This window comes from Carassius gibelio, chromosome A22, assembly GCF_023724105.1.
Source record: "Carassius gibelio isolate Cgi1373 ecotype wild population from Czech Republic chromosome A22, carGib1.2-hapl.c, whole genome shotgun sequence".
NCBI lineage: Eukaryota > Metazoa > Chordata > Actinopteri > Cypriniformes > Cyprinidae > Carassius > Carassius gibelio.
In genome coordinates, this window is record NC_068392.1 from 7,140,959 (window position 1) to 7,158,322 (window position 17,364).

Here is a 17,364-nt window from a genome sequence, read left to right on the forward strand (position 1 = left end):
GTTAAAATTAATTAAAATTTGTTAGATCTTGGCAGAACGTGTTTGTTTGTGTACCGTCTGGATCTGTGATATTTACGGGGCTCATTTTGTTCTCACGGAGGAAAGCAGGAGCTCACATTAACCTTACCAAAACAAAGCGCACACCTTTTCCTTTCCACTCAGGGGGGTTTTGACAAAACAACCTCTTAGACAAGTGCATTAGGTGACTGGGGTTCGCACCTGGTTTCCTCATTCATCAAGCTAAAAACCAAAATGTTCCTCCCTAGAAACTCTCCAGCGTGTGTTGAAGTAGAAGCTTGACTACGGACTGATTTCAAGCTGCTACTAACTGACACTCAGTGGTTGGTGGCATGACCCTAGTGGTTTCCACTTTCTGTTTCTTTATTTCAATGGATGAAAATCCACATTTCACCTTAAAAACATGATGAGGAAAAAAGTAAATTCTATAAAATAAAAATAGCCCTATATAAGGATCATTAAGACTTTTTGCATAGCAATTAGAATAAACAATCATCATTATAATGTGCCCATTCATTTTACTTTTCAGTTTTCCAAGTTCACAGTTTAAGATTTCTCAAAAACAATGTAATGTAATGTTTGGTTTTGTCATTTAAATCTGCATACATTTTTATTTCTTTTTTTGCCATTAAAGTAATGAGTTTGAGAAGAATTGGGGTTCAACCAATTCTACCATATTTATATAGATTAATTTACATAAATATTTTCTATATTTTTTTATACATTTATAAAATAATTGTATAAATTATTCATTTATTATGAATTTTATACTATTAATAAATTATTAATTGTACAACAGTTTGACGGCTCGTGTGTGTAAATACATAAGAAAAACAAAAACTGAGTGTCTTTTAATACTCTTTTGTGCAGAACTACTTCCTTCCGCCACGGATTCAAATCTCAGTTTGAGCAGCTGAGCTCGAAACCTCTGTTACTAATCTGAAAACGTCCCTTTAGAACTAGTAATGAAGGAATGGTAAGTAGCGTCATTGAAAGCTTATTGCATTACTGTATTAAAAGCTCACTGTATTATGTAGAGAGATTAACTCAGCGAGTGTGATTACCAGCATCTGATACAGCATTCATTCACCTCAGTCTCACATATAAAACTTTAGTTTGAATGTCCGCAGAGGAAAGCGATATCTTTGTCATACTCTCCTTTCATCTGTTAAGGGCGATTTCTGATGACGGTGCTGTTCAGTGCCTTTGTTAACTGCAAGCTGCTAAGTAAAAATAACTTTTGTTCCAGTCTCTTTGTTTTCTTTCTCTTAAAAGTCTTTACTGCAAACCTCGTAAAACAGTCTCTTGTCGCCATCTAAAGGCGGAACAATGCCACTAAAATCACCATCACGAACACACATGCAGGGATTCCTTAAGACTCTCGGAGTCAGAGGCCCCTAGCTACAGAAGGCCCTGAAAGACCTGATGGAAGAGGCAGAGCAATGGAGCTTTTGGCTCTGGCTATGCAGAAAAGACAAGGCTTGGTGGAGAGACCACCTAGAGATGTTCCGGGATTAAAAGAGCAAAACATCAAGGATGGGTGGCTCCCAGCTGATGACTCTGCAGCTGCCCAACCAGCACTGGCGGGAGTGCGTCTGGCAGAAGTAAATAAGTAATTTGTTGTTTTTTAGTAACTTTTTTTTTTCAAGATTATTTGGGGGGAAAGAGGACACAACCTTGAGATTCACCCCATTGGTTTATAAAAAGTTGTTATAAATGCAGATAATAAATGCAGTCAGTCGGAACTGAGTGATGCCTTACAGGTGTGGCATCTACAGATACCAGAGGTCAAAGGTCAGGCAGTCGGTGGATTTATGAAAGGAGAGATAAAGCTGCAGGTACACCCTGGAGTCTCTCTCACGGCTTCCCTCCTGTGGGAAGGTGTCTCAAGGGTTAGATGTGGTATGTTTCCTGCTGACTGACAAGCCTGTCTTGGTGTCTGATCTTCAAGGGATCTGGAGAAAAAAAAAGCAAAGCGAGAGGAAAAGAAGCGATAAAGTTAAGCGACGGCACTTTTCCGTCACACCTGCTGCGTGTGCATTTATTTGTGAAAGCACGGTGTATGAGATTGTGTGCTTCAAAGTCAACATGAAACGACATTTACAAGCCATATTATTTCCGTAATGTGACAGAAAATGATGCATCAGGAATCAGGGAGGAAAAGCAAATCAGGTCAATTGGGATTTCACGCTGACTCGAAATGTGTTCGAGAGTGTGTTTATGAGACTGTGTGTGTTTCTGACCTCTCCACTTCCACTGACCTGCAGAGTCCGTCATCTGGGCTGCGTTTGATCAGCCTGACCACCGTGAAACCGTCTGAGCGAAAAGGTTGTGACAGAAATCTCGGTCTTTCTCTTTCTGACAGGTGAATCTTTCATGCGAAGGGATAACAGGAGGCAGAAGAAGAGTACAATATACAGTTTTTATAAGGGCACTTTCAAAGTCGAATGTCACAGTTATGACTTTTAAAACGACGAAAGAGAAAATAAACATTGGTACCCACCTGCAGTCATCATGGGTTAATCTCTAGCATACATTGGGGGTCAAATGCTCATAGTTAAAAAAACACAAACACACATACTGTATAAAATACTGTACACAAACTGGCACCATCGTGTACACAAATATGGATAAAAAGACCAACCAACCAATAACAATAATAAATAATCATGGTCACACACAAAAACCAATACACCAATAAATAACAACCTGTCCTCCAACCAATACGCTTGTATAGGTCGTTTGTCCAAATCCCTGAAATACGACCCATCAGAGTGTATACTACAATTGCGCCCCTATCGGCAAAAGTTCGTTTTCATATGAATGTTTTGTACTCTTTTATTTGCCCTCTGGTTTGCGTTTCGTATAGCTCAGTTAGTAGATTATTGCGTTATACCTTGATTTGTAATCATGCTATCATGGGTTCGATCCCAGGGAACGGACGTGCAAGAAAATGTATATGCTCAATAAATCATAATTTAGCATGATTTCTGTGAGGGTTAGGTTTAGGGGTGGGGTTAGGTGTGGTCATTCGAACGAATAAGCCACCTACAGTAATAAAATATGAAGGAATACTGAGATCGGTGTAAAACGCCCACACATAGCATTTAAATAAACGTTCGTTTTGATTGGTAATGACGTTATACGTCAATTCATGACGACAGACGCAACGCGATACTGTCATTATTTTTACGCCTGCTAGAGGGCGCTTAACTTTAAAACGTAAATATAGGTCATAATAAATGCTTGCACAAATGACCTATATTGTCGTTTTTTGTTGGAGGACAGGCTCCCACCATGACAAACACCATCAAGTGAAAATGCTTCTATAAGCATAAATTTATGAACTCTTAGTCTTTGGTTTGTCAGCTTTGATGACAGCAGCGCATGACATGAACAACATCTGATAACCCATAACCCAGCATGATTCAAAATGAACAAAAGAGCAACTCGAGCTTCAGTAGAAAACATTAGAAATCTCAACAGCTTTTTATTTATTTTTTCAAGTATGACACCATTTTAAACGCCTTGTTGCCACGGATACACTCACATGAGATGGCATTTGAAAGCGGGAGGGAGTTTTCGTTCTGTCAGCGGCTCTGTCAACTGTGCCAGGAGCAGCTTGGGTCATGAATATTAATTCTGTTGAGCAACATTCACTTGAGTTACTGAAATCTGGCAGTTGAAGGTGAGCACTAGCCATTGCAGGGTTAGTAGGGTCGAGCAAATACCGCCAAAGAAACCAACTACTTGTTACGAATCGTTACTTTATATGATCGTCTACATTGGCTATGCATAATAAATCTCTTCAAAACATACTGATCATCTCCCAAAAGGACGGATTTATTTATTTCTAAGAGTTTCACATTTTTAGTCCAAAAGTATTTAATATATGTTGCAAGATTACTTCAATGACATTCCTTTTTATGACAATGACCATGCAAAAAGCATGAGGAAAATGGAGTTGAACAATGCTCGTGAAAAAGTGGGACTCCGTTTATTCACTGGTATGAACAGGAAACTTCAAGGATAAAAAAAAAAAAAAAAAAAAAAAAAGATTTATAATAATAACAAGCCTGTGGTTTAATATCCACAGAGGAGGAAGAAAAAGAAGAAGGAAAAAAAACATGATCATTATGATACGGTGACCATAAATAATAATAATAATGATAATAAACAGTATATTCACTGTTTAACTGAATTAGTATTGAATCCTAAAAATATACTAACATTTATGGAAAATATCATTATAAATTTTTCATTTTGTAGTGAAATATGAAACAAGTAAAAATAAAAGTAAACAACAATAATACTCTTTTCATGGTCTCCATTTAAAGCTTTTGCTATCTCAAAGGTCTCATTCATAATAATATTATTAATAATGAGAAAAATAATATATGCATTATTATTATTATTATTATTATTATTAAAAATTGTTGATTTGGCACAGTGCACGGCTTGATTACAGTATTGGACTTTAACCTGGCACAGTTTATGACTAGCTGACAAAAGATGTGGTAATTTATATATGAACAAGCAAAAAAAAAAAAAAAAAGACAAAAAAAAAAAAAAAAAAATTGGCCTACAATATTTGTGCCTTGCACTTTTTGGTACTTGCAACTTAAAAAAAAAAAAAAAAAAAAAAAAATATATATATATATATATATATATATATATATATATATATATATATATATATATATATATATACACAATTTGATTTTCTAAAAGAACAAATTAATTTTTATGTTTTTTTATTTATTTATTTTTTTAAATCACAGAATATACAGAATAGGCATAAAATGCACATGGACACACACAAACTCTAAAAATAGCTATGTAAGTGTGCTGTTAAAATCCTCTCCGTAATCTTTTGTAATCTATGTGACTTTTGACACGTGGAAATCAATGACCTGTCGCTGGGTTTAATTAAACTGTTTGTCCTGCAGTAGCACATCCATTTGTCCCACTCACACTTATCAGGCGACATCCTAACAGAAGCCATGACCACATCAGCTGGATTTCCAGCGGATCCATATCGATGACATGATAAAATATTGAAGCTTGATTACTTGACTTAGTCAGGTAGATAGAGAAACAGACAAAAACGGGTTGATTCCGAAATCGATATCTAAGCTGAACCAAAATCTATAAAAAAATAAATAAAATAAAATAAAAATAAAAAGGCACCTCTAGCACAACTTGCTGGTGTTCAGATTCTGAGCGATTAGAAAAACACAACCAAAAAACGACGTCCATGATAGCAAAACAGATTGGTATACCGGTTTGCTATAAAGCATGACTTCTATAAACAATTGTCTTTTATATTATATTATTTTCTATAAAACAAGTATGCAAACCTTGAAGGCAGACCTTCAATGCGTGTGAAATGTATTTATATATTTAATTCTGAAGCAATTCAATTTCTGCTTTCTTCAGGGAATGTTATAGGAGAATACCCCCACAAACACAGGGTCGTCACTGAGACACGAACCGAACAAAACTAAGAAAAAGAGAGAGAGATAGGACATTCAAAAACAAAGATACGAATCTATCAAAAACATCACATTTCAAAATCCAACGAAAACAATCATTCTTCATTTGCATGACAGCTTGATTACAGTTATGGAATGATATTCCGGACATTATTCAAAAGGAATTGCAAATTGTATTTGCAATTGCGTTTTCAATTTGTGGATGCGTAAAATGTGACATAATCCACATCCAAATGTGACGTCACTTCCCAATGCAAACACGCCCAATAAAATGGCCCCACCCCTGTCACTTGATTGACAGGTTTTAGTGTAGACCTTGGAAATTCAAATGCAAAAGGAATTGCGATTCCATTTGAGTTTTGGCAGTTTTCATGCTCAGTGTAGAGAGAGTGAAAAGGCAAATGTGGTTATTAATATTGCTATTTAAATATGACAAGCTCCTAGCTCGTAAGATATGGGAAAAACAATCGCAAACGAACTTTGCATTTCCATTTTAAATTTGGCAGACACTGTGCGTTTGCTTAAACGAAACTGCAAACGGTTATGCGCGATTTGCATTTGCGTTTGGATTATGTCACATTTTATGCGTCCACAAATTGAAAACGCAATTGCAAATACAATTTGCAATTCCTTTTGAATAAAGTCCGGAATATAATTCCATATACAGTCTTTGTCTTCTTTAGCTGGAACAGTTTGTGACTAGCTGTTTCTCTAACTCGACTTGTTGAAGTCAAAGGTCATTTGGAGTGTGAGTCATAGTGTAATTATAGTTTGCATCATCTCTGCAACGCTCCCTTGCTCTCCTAACACATGCACACTTTTCCCCAGCTGCTCTGTACCAGGGCTGGAGACCCTCAAATAGGCCATGACAAGCAATTTGCCGCATGGAGATGATGAGAAATAGAGCAGAATATGATCAGTTTTGCACATGGGGGGCAAGCACAGCTCACAAATACAAGGGGAGGTGAATATGGCCAGAGTTGGAGAGTAACTGCTACTTATACAGAAGACCTTGAGATCCCGAGAAACAGCAGCAGGGAAGCCAGTCATTCAGAAACACCCTCTGAGAAAGTACGGGAATATGCAAGTGTCTTCCTGGAATATTCAGCTTACTTCCTTCTGCTTTTGAAAGTAGTATGCATTCTGTGGACTGTATGCTAATATTCTATATATATAAATAACAGTTGCGTTATTTATGCATAGAAAATCATCATGTTGCTCTTTTAGCGCTCACAAGATTTAATTGAGATCACATTTACAGTATGTTTCATTTAAGTAGGTAAAATATTTCCATTTGATCTCATTTCTGTCTCTGAGAAACAAACTCGATCTAAAAGAGATCTCACTAGTGATTTCTACTAAGATAGACGCAAATGTCATTTGATCTCAATTCAATCTCATTGCTATCTCAGAGAAAAAACTGACACATAAAAGAAATCTTCAGAGTAATTTCTTATGGGAAGACATGCAAAAGTCATTTCAGCTCATTACTATCTCAGAGAAACAAATGAGGTATAAATGAGATCTCGTGGGTGATTTCTTATGGGAAGAAAAATGCAAAAGTCTCCATTTGATCTTATTTCTGTCTCAGAGAAACAATCAAGATCTAAAGATCTGGTTGGTTATATCTTACAAGGATACATGCAAGTCTCAATTTGATCTCAATATCATCTCCTTACTATCTCAGGGAAACAACTGAGATATAAAAAAGATCTTATAAGTTATTTTGTATGGGAAGACATGGAAAAGTCACAATTTCATCTCATTGCTACCTCAGAGAGACAATTGAGATCCAAAAGAGATCTCACCAATTTTTTTTTTTATCAGAAACATGCAAAAGTCTATATTTGAGCTTAATTGAATCTCAATGCCATTTCAGGAAAACAATTGCAATATAAACAAGATCTTTCATATATTTTTTTCTAAAAGAAAGAAATGCAAGAGTCTTCATTTGAACTCATTGCTTTCTGGGAGAAGCCACTGAGATCTAAAGGAGATCTCCTTAGTGATGTTATGTGGAAATTTTATGCTAAATTTGATCTCATTTTAATGTTATTGCTTTCTAGAAGAATTTAGATTTTGGGATTTTTTCATAAATGTGATGTGACATAACTTCATGTTCTAATGTTTTAAATTTGAGTATGTATATTGTTCCACATGTTTTTTTTTTTTTTTTTTTTATAGAATATGCAATACGCCAACATTCCTTTCTGAACTTAGCCCACCTCTCTCTCTCTCATTTGCTTTTATTCTTTCTCTCTCTTTTTGTTGTTTGTTGCTTCTACAGTCTCTGTTTGCCTCCAGACACTACATCTTTGCATTTCTCAAGGGAGTATTCAACTGAACCGAAGGGTCTGTTGTTCATAACTCCTCCTTGGTGCTAGCACATTTACACTTCGGCTCTTTTCAGCTGCTAAAAAACACACAACGCTTCACACAATCCCGCTGCACATACAACAGAACACACACAATCTGCTGCAAATGCTCCCTGTTTTAATGACAAAATGGTGTACAGTGCAACGCCTTCAAAGCTTTGTATTTCCAAAACCATTTCCTGCACAAAATCAGCCGTGAAAGGCAATATATTCTGATTTCCCAGGACAGAACAAGCTATTAAAGAGCAATGCAGACAAAGTTTCTGTAATTTTAACTTTTCCCCAACATATTCAGGCTTATCTGAGCTAAAAAAAAATCCCTTTAGTTTGAGCACGTGTGTTTATTTTTGTGTGTATTGCCGGTTCCATGTTAAACGTCTGCCAATTTAAATACAACTTACTTTTCTCCCAAGAGGAAGAGAGAAGCTGTGAAGTTCAAACCGCTAAACCTCTGCAAAGCCCTGATGGGTTGCTTATCACGAGCCAAAAGAGAAAAGAGTGACACTGTGCACTGGCTCCAAGTGTGCGTGTTACCGTCTACAGAGATATTTTCAGGAGAAGGGGTGCCTGGGAGATTTACAGCGCTCACTCATGGGGATCTACTCCAAATTATTAACAGAAAGCACTGCTCTCCAAACAGCTCAAAACCTCTTGAAGTCTCTGAACTAGCAAAATAAACGAATAACATAAGAAGAAACTCCAATACTTGTTTTATTGTCCTTTATACTTCTTCACCTTATAGAAAGGGTATAAGAGTTAATTTTCTCATCAAAGGTGAAAAAAAAGGACCCAAGATGCTAAATAATTGTGGGCTAATTCATTTCAAACCAAGAGGCTAGTCATATGCTAGCTAAATCAAGGCTAAGTTTATTTTTATGACAGATTAAAAAGCAAAAGGACAAACTTCTGAGTATATGTCGTATGACCTGCTGCTACATCTTAAATCTGTGTTTTGCTACAGGAGCGTTAGCATATAGCATTACTAGCTAAATATATGATTACTAACCTTTTAGGTTCAGTCATATATACTTCATATATACTATATATATTTTTTCATGCAATATGGATTCAGTAATGGATTACAATTTGTAAGTAATCTACCCAGCTCTGCATAATGCCATGTTTGTCATAATGTTACTATTTGGGTTTTAGCATTAGCATGAAGCTAAATTCACAACACATAATATAGCATATCTGTCTTATAACACTTATACTAACATTCTTTTATATAAAAAGTATTGATTCCACAGACCAAGCATAGCATTAATATGTTTGTACAGGTATGTAAGTATTAGCATACAGCTAAATTCATTGTAAGCTTTAACCCTGTGTCCAAATATGCCTACTTCCCTAGTAGTTGAAAAAAAAAAAAAAAACAGTACATGAAAATAATAGTATTTCCTAATTCATAAAAGTATGCGGATGACTAACTAGTTTATTAGATGGGTGCTTCATAATCTCAGCTGGACATTTTACTATCCCAAGTCGTCACTAGACAGGAAAGCGACACACATTTCAATAACATGGTGAATATGGTATTGTTCACACATTCATAATATATTGAACAAACTAGTATGCGATTTTGGATGTAGATTAAGTTCAAATTAAACTCTTCATTTTTTGTACAACTGTCACAAAGTCCACCGTTTCCATAAGAAGGGATCATGAGTAAAATCACATTGGTTGAATCTTCTCTTTGGAATGCCATGCTGTGCAGAATCAAACACAATAAGACCACGAAAAGTGTGCTATGAAAGAAAATAGAGTTTTTCAAATTTGATTTCCTGTTGATTTTAAAAACATCTTACCTTGCTGAAGGGCATTCCAGGATAGTCTCACACTCAGGAACTTCCTGTTAAGGTTAATACTGAGAGAGTATATGTTCTCGCTCCGTCGCTGAACCATTATCAGAAGTTTGCAATTTTCCCACCAAGGTTTTGGCTCCCGGAGGGTACCTGGAAATTTACTGAAAGCCGAAGATAGGCCATCTAGGCCCTTAGATGGAGTAGAGCTGTCAATCATCCAGCCCAACCAATCAGTTCTTACTGATTAAATTCTGATCACCACCCAGTCACTTCACATTCCCCCTGTCTTTCTGCTTGACTCCAACCATTTCTCAAAAATTCAACGCTGAGAGCTATTTGTGAGTGTGAATCATGTTAATTCTCCCTGAATTAAAAACTTTAACACCAATTAGCATAACAGAAGTTCCCTCCAGCATTGCGTTAATGTCTGCATCCTACACCGCTAATTATCATAGCCGACAGTTTTTTTTCCCTTATTAACCAGGCCGTCAGCAGCAACTCCATCAAACCTGAGTCAATAAAACTGTTATCCGAATTATGTAAAAATATTCTTCTTCTACAAGATTTTCATGATTTTCCTCTTCCACTTCATCCACAGCAACAAAATAAGATGCTACAATATCGTAACTCAATTTTTCATTATTTGCTCCATGCTTGGAGAGCAGGTTAGTCAACTGATATTCAATCTTGCTAATCAAATTAGCCAAACCAAATCTTTCCCTTTAATGGCCATATAGAAAAACCTCAGGCTAGTTGTTTTTGTATGTTAAGCACTAGAGTGAAATAAATAAAAATGAAGAAGAAGATACTGCTCTGGAGGCGACAAAATATGATGGAAAATGGGTCATTTTGTCTTGTGAAAAAAACAACAAAAACAAAACAAAAAAAACCTAGCACCATCTTGCCTTGTTGACTCAATTAATATTAGATCCATTGATCAAATTTCAATGCTTTTCCACACTGAAACATTCATTAAATCACAAGGAAATTGGTTCTGTTTTTTTGATGATCTTGCTACAGTAGGTCTTGGATGCTTTTTGTTGTTGTTTGTCTCAGTGCATATGCAAACAATACTTTCAATGTTGCCTCAGAATGTTGCCAAAAATGGTATCTTATACTTAATCATTCATACCTCCTGAGACAACTCATAATTGATGTCGAGAGTATTCTGTTAGCATGCTTGCTAAGCTAACAAAATATACTCTAAGCATATAACCAAAGAGCATACACACATTTTGGCTAAATCAATTTTAGTTTAGAATTAACATTTATTTAATCTATAATTTTAAGTATTGAGAAAATTATATATAAATCTAAACAATTTACCATACTACCGTGAGTTTTCCATCTTAGATGGGTTTCCCCTCTCCCTCACTGAGCGTGTTGTAGTGCATTATGGGGCCTTCTCTGCAAAAGGATACATGTGGACACACTGCTTTATAATGACCACAAATGGTAGCTTAAGTTATATTTACACTTTGTTACAGTCATGATGTTCACTGGGTTTCGGAATACATTGTCTCAAACATAAACTTGAGGTAAATTGTCGGCCACTATAGGAAGTCTCCAGCAATCCAGAAAAGGTGAACTCTAAACATCTCATGACTCAAACTAATTATCTGAAGCTTGAAATGGTTTCAGCTGTTTAGCAATCTCCAGTCAAGAACATGATTTAGAGTGGACTACTCGGATGGAGTAGATCTGAGGGGCGATCTTGACTACACCCTTCAGAAGGACCTGCGGTTCCCCAGGGGTCTCCAGTGGCAGCTGGTAATTGCATCGGCCAAGCTGTCTTCTGCTTGACCCGTCTTCTTCTGTTCCCTCATTTTTCCCTCCTCCGTTTCTACCTTGGCCCGACATGTTGATTTGTTTCCTCGTTATTTTTAGCCAACATATCTGATGGCAGCGACTGTGCCATTCGTCAGTGTCTCTGAACTCCATCGTTTTATCATCCGTCCCCAGCATCCTTCTCTCTGAGGTTCATCCCTCTCAACTTCCATCATGCCGATTCTTGTGGTGTTTTTCCATGAGTTTTTTTTAGTTTTCAGACTGCTTATACCAATACAGACAAGGACCGCAGACTCTCTCTCTGTCTGTCTCTCTTCACTGATGCATATGAAAGGTTAAACCATGTTAATGACTGCATGGTGCCAATGGGAGAGTGCAGGACTGTGGGTAAAGGTCAGGACTGCATACAAGCGGAGCATAATAAATGCAGGCTCTCTGGAGGTAAATGTTACTTCCTGTAGTGCACACACGTTCATAATTCCTTGATACGTATTCTAGTTGCCACCGTTTCTGCTTTAGAACTCTTCTTGTAATTAATTGTTGGGAAATGAATAAATAAGTAATTGTCTGGTAATGTAACCTCGGGTGGGATTTCAACTACATTTGCATGGTCCGATTCCTAAATTATTCATTATTTTGAGTAAAAATAAACTAAAATAAATTGAACTCAAAAACTGGTTGAAATAACGCAATGAATTGTTAAAACTGGTTCAACGAACCAATGTGAACGATTCATCCACCAATCTGGCTGATTTGTTTTGCATTGCCTTGTTGAACCAACACTGTCTCTTCCAGTCAAGTCCAAAAACAACGACTTTTCTAAAAATGGCAGATGACATGTAAAGCTCATCGCAGTAGATTTTCCGATTTCCCTTTCATGCTGTTCAGTTTATATTTAGGCAACGAAAATCACTTTACATCAAAATCCTGCTCAGTGTGGGGCTGTAGCATTTGCCTACACTTGAAACGCTGTGGAAGAAAAACATGATGAGAAAAAAGCACCTGCCAGGTTTCACAGCTGGAGTGGTGCATGCTGGGATTTCTAAAATGGGAAGCGAAGAGGTCATGCGGTTTGTCTGATATATGAATCATTAACAAATTACTGAATTATTCAGAAACGAACCACACTACAGTACCATCGTTTTGGACATGACACGAAGCTTGTAAAAAAAAAAAAACAAACAAAAACAATTTGCTTCTTTTAAGTAGAGATGAAATTCCTGATATGGTGTGACAACTACTGTGAAAGGCGTGGTAATCGTATGCTAACCGGAGCAAATGCCAAACCGTATTATTTACAGCATGACGAGATGGACAGATGGGCGCCTTGGTGAGTTCCACCTTTGTGTCACTGCGGCTGATAGCGAATCCGAGCATCTCAGAGAGCGTTTGATGATGTGGAGCTCAGTTGGAATTAGTCATATAAGGCAGAGGGATCAATATGTCTCTTTGAATCAGTTTGATGGACTACAAAGAAAGAAGGGGGAAAGCCACCGAAACTCTTAAAGTTAGAAGGTTGTAACTCTCGAGTCACCAAAACTTTGAAGAGCAAAGTAAAAAGCCATCAAGGTCAAGACTGATGTGGGTTCAATGCTGAGGTTCATGGACCATCACAGATCTTCGAACACTATTTGGATTTGAGGTATTTAGAGAGCGAGAAGAAAAAAAATCTATGTGTAACATCTTGGTCGTTTCTTCTAGACTGCTGTAACTTGAGGTGGATAGCAAATTGGAGACTTATGAGAAGACTCATGTTTCTCATATTATTCTTCTGAGAAAAAGTCCCCAGTAATCTCACAGGTGTCTCTTTTCGAAAAGATCTCGATGCCTTCAATCAAAAGTAAGAGATCCCAACATAAACTCAAAAGTGTCTAATGAACAAATGAACATTATATGATAACTAGTTACATGATAACTATCCTTTTAAGTTACCGGCTTATCAGATTTTCCTCTCAAGAAGAAGAGATCTCAACAATATCTTAAAACGAGAGGCCAAAGTGTGCAATCAAACAACATGGATCTCAGTACGAACGCAAACATCTCTCATCAAATTCTTCAAAGAATTAATTATCTTCCCTACACTATTCACATTTATTTTCTAGCTTAACGGTCCGATTTTGAAGTTTTCAAAGAAATCTGAAAAATATCTGAGATGAAATTGATAATTAAATTGAGAATGGGATTAAATCGCCTAAACTTTGAAGTAGCACATTTTGAGAGACACAGCAAAATACCCTTTTGAAACTGCTTTGGATTATGGGCCACAATATAATTTTTTTTTTCCTTTACCACAGAGCTTATCAACATTCAGACAATCATATTAGAGCTGAGGTGATTCCACAGACACAGTACTAGCTAAATAAGTACATCTCACAGCCCAAACTCTAGCCTGAAATATGATGACCTGGAAGCATTAGATTTCATAGGGATTTGTATCGCTGTGAGCTTGCATTAAAGATACCCTCCATACAGCTGTTCCTGGGAAAAGAAGCTGTCATGCAGATTTTTCTGCAAGAGGCTTTGAGCAGACAAACAGAAGATGCTGCCTGCTCTGTGGAGAGTCTCTGTAGGGGAGAAAAAAAAGGTGCAAACCTGCAAGTGTGGAAGAGCAAAACAAGATATTTTAATGAGACTAACAGAACTGTTCCCAACTGTAGATGTGTAGCTGGCTTTGAGGAATGAGTGTTTGTAGTTTGAGACCTATAGTATTCATAGAAAAAAAAAAAAAAAAAACCTTTGACATCTCATTGGGATTTATTACCGTAGGGGCAAAGACCTGATTGTATTACCAAGAACTGCAAATGTATGAGAGGTTGAAAACACTTAGCACTGTTTTTTTTTTTTTTTTTTTTTTTTTTTTAGGATTATTCAAAGTGAATGTGCAATTACAATAATGTCTTTACCTGACTGTGGGGAAAGGGAATATTCTGTCAGAGCAACTAATGCTAAACTATGGAACATTTTACTATACAAAAAGCCATTAAAAAAGAATAAAATTACTCCAATGTCTTTAATTTTCCATAATGTGATCTGAATAAACATCTTACCCACAGTATTCTCCAGCAACAACCCAAAATCCACTCGAAACCACATACAAGGTAAAAATAACACAAGCATTATCAAGTTTTTGTACATTCTTCTCAGAAAATACAGCATTTATCAACATACAGCAAGCAAGTATATATAAAGTCAGGTGGACAGTGTTTGCTCACATTGATGAAAGCTTAAGAAAACAAATACTTTATTAGTCTAATGTGCACAGATGAATCATTCAATGCAAAAACAGATTTATTTAGAAAGCAAATTGAGGTCAAATTTTTTTTTTAAGTAATTGAAAACGTTTTTCACTGTGAAAACAATCATTCAACTACTGTAATATTAATCTAAAAAACACATGGAGATAAACACTATATTGTTATATGAGCAAATGGTAAAACATGCGAAATTGCACTTTTTAAAATAATAAAGTTATTCTCTCATATATATATATATATATATATATATATATATATATATATTGTGATGGCCTGTTGGTCAGGACTGTTTCCTTGTGTATGGTATGTTCTCTGTTGCAGGGGGCGTGGCTATCATTTGTCAGCGAGATTGGGGACACCTGGGCCCAGGTGTTTCACGCCTTTATAAACCTGCCACTCTCTTTGTGAGGGGAGAGCCCTTCTCTCCCGTGCACTGGTTGTTTTGTTCATGCAACACGCAACAGTATACGATCCATTCATTCAAACATGCACCTCATTCTACTGACTTTACTGATTCTCACACGTCACTGTTGTATTATGTTATGTTAGTTGTTGTATTGGTGTTTTTGTTCAGTTAATAAATTTCATTTTTGTGGGTTAAAACTGCGTCCTTTTAGTTTTGTCATGGCTTTAGAGCCAGGTCATGACTATATATATATATATATATGGTAAATATCTACTATGATTTAGCAATATAAATATGGTAAAACTACAGTCAATTAATTGTTTCAAATTTACACATTTATAATGTACTTAATTATATTTTCATATTAGATGTATTATATTAATTTAATTGTATAAAATTATATGTAATATTCAAGTATTGTCGAATAGATACTTTGACTTAAAGCAAAATTTTGAAAGTATGCATACTTTAACTTAAGCAATGTTTCTCAGTTCTTTTTACAACCCTGGAATCCACTTGTATTCAAAAGAGCTATTTCTATATGACAAGACGCTTTGGTCATCCCTTCAAAGCTGTTGCACAAGAAAATAAAACGCAGGCTAAATCGACAGAGAACGGTGGATTCTGTGAGATGACTGAATCGAATCTGTGTGACTGCATGAACTGCCGAAGCTTTTCTATGTCTCGTGTAGGAAAACAAAGGAACTTTAAAGTCTCTGTAAGGGATGATCTCCTTTGTCCTTGTACTAAAAAAACTTTCTTTGTAACACAGGCAGGAAATAAAAAACATGCAGGAGTCAAAGAAACTTGAATGAAAGAGATGTAAATAAGTGTGAGTACAGTATGTCAAATTCTTAGATTCAAACTTTTTCATTGAACTTTTCCGAAACCCAGAGCAAAGATCAGTATTAAACATTCTCGAATGCGTTTCAAAGAGACGCTTCCATTCTTATCAAAATAAATGTTATCTTTTAACTATAAATAAACGTGCTGCAGGGCATTTCTAGACGATCTTTGTGAAGTCTCACGCGTCAGTCTTGCGAGAAGAGTGCAAAGTGCAATATAGGTTGGGTTTGAACAAATCAAAGCATGCTTCTATACTTTTCGTCTGAGACGTGGCATCCAAAAAACACAACCTGGATCAATGCAGAGAGAGTGAGGAGCTTGGCAAAAGAAGAAAAGAATATAAAAGACAGATTATGTGCACACCGCTTACCTCATCCCAGGGGTGCGACTGAATGATCTCGCTTTCGGGAGTTTCTAATGAAAGAAAACGTGCCTCACTTTCAGTGTTTTTATTCATGAGAGCAAAAGGAAAAGCTTTCTCGCCGTGCTTTTAAAAAGTGAATGGTTTTTCTGTCGAGATATCGAGCAATTTGAGTTGATTAAGTATGTATGAGTCATTCGCTGAAAAGACAAGCCTGGTATGTGTTGGATTAAGATTAAGAGATTATAGACACAGGAACCCAGCTCGTACCCAAAATGCACTTTAAAGCTATGAAGCTCAGACTTGTTTGTTTGTTTTACTATTTTTTTATGTCAAGCACCAGAACCGTATTACTTAACAAATATTTAATGTCCAAATAGTCCAAATAGCTCATACAAACATCACAGTAATCCACACCACTCCAGTTCATCAGTTAACATCTTGAGAAGCGAATGGATGTGGGTTTGTAAGAAACAGATCCATTATTTAATTGTTTCTAACTTCAAACTGTTTTTTTTTTTTCTGGCTAAAATACAAGTCCTCTATCCATAACATTGCTGTCTTCGAAAAAAAAAAAAAAAAGGAATCTCGTCTGAATCGGGAGAAATATACACAGATCAAGCACCATTTATGAGCAAAAACAATCAAAAATAGTTCTAAACGAATATGTGTGTGTACTTTGATGTGAGAGGACAACAGGAGATGGACTTTTTCCATTGAAGAATGCTTTAAAAGAAAAAGTTTAAAATTAGAACCAAATTCACAGTGTGAGATATAAAGTCATCATATAAACTCCCAATTTGACATATTGGGATATATAAAGTCATAACTTTGAGACACAGACAAAACTTGTAAGATTTAATACCACAGATATGAGGAAAAAAAGTTACATGCAATAGCTTTTCAAAAGTCATGCAAAAACCGATTTTACAATCTTGGCTTTAATCATACCAACTGCAGGGAGAAATGTGGTTTGCTCATTTTCATAAGGTTGTCTAATGCTGCTGGACTGCAAT

General features: G+C 36.2%; 1 long non-coding RNA gene across 1 annotated transcript; it reads right to left on the minus strand.

Moving 5' to 3' along the window:
* Window positions 1-1,672: 1,672 nt before the first annotated feature.
* On the minus strand, window positions 1,673-10,187 carry LOC127942731 (uncharacterized). Its single transcript, XR_008149383.1, has 3 exons — window positions 9,697-10,187; window positions 2,280-2,389; window positions 1,673-1,973 (listed from the first exon to the last, which is right to left on the minus strand). It is a non-coding gene; the product is annotated as an uncharacterized LOC127942731 (long non-coding RNA).
* Between the last annotated feature and the right edge of the window lie 7,177 nt (window positions 10,188-17,364).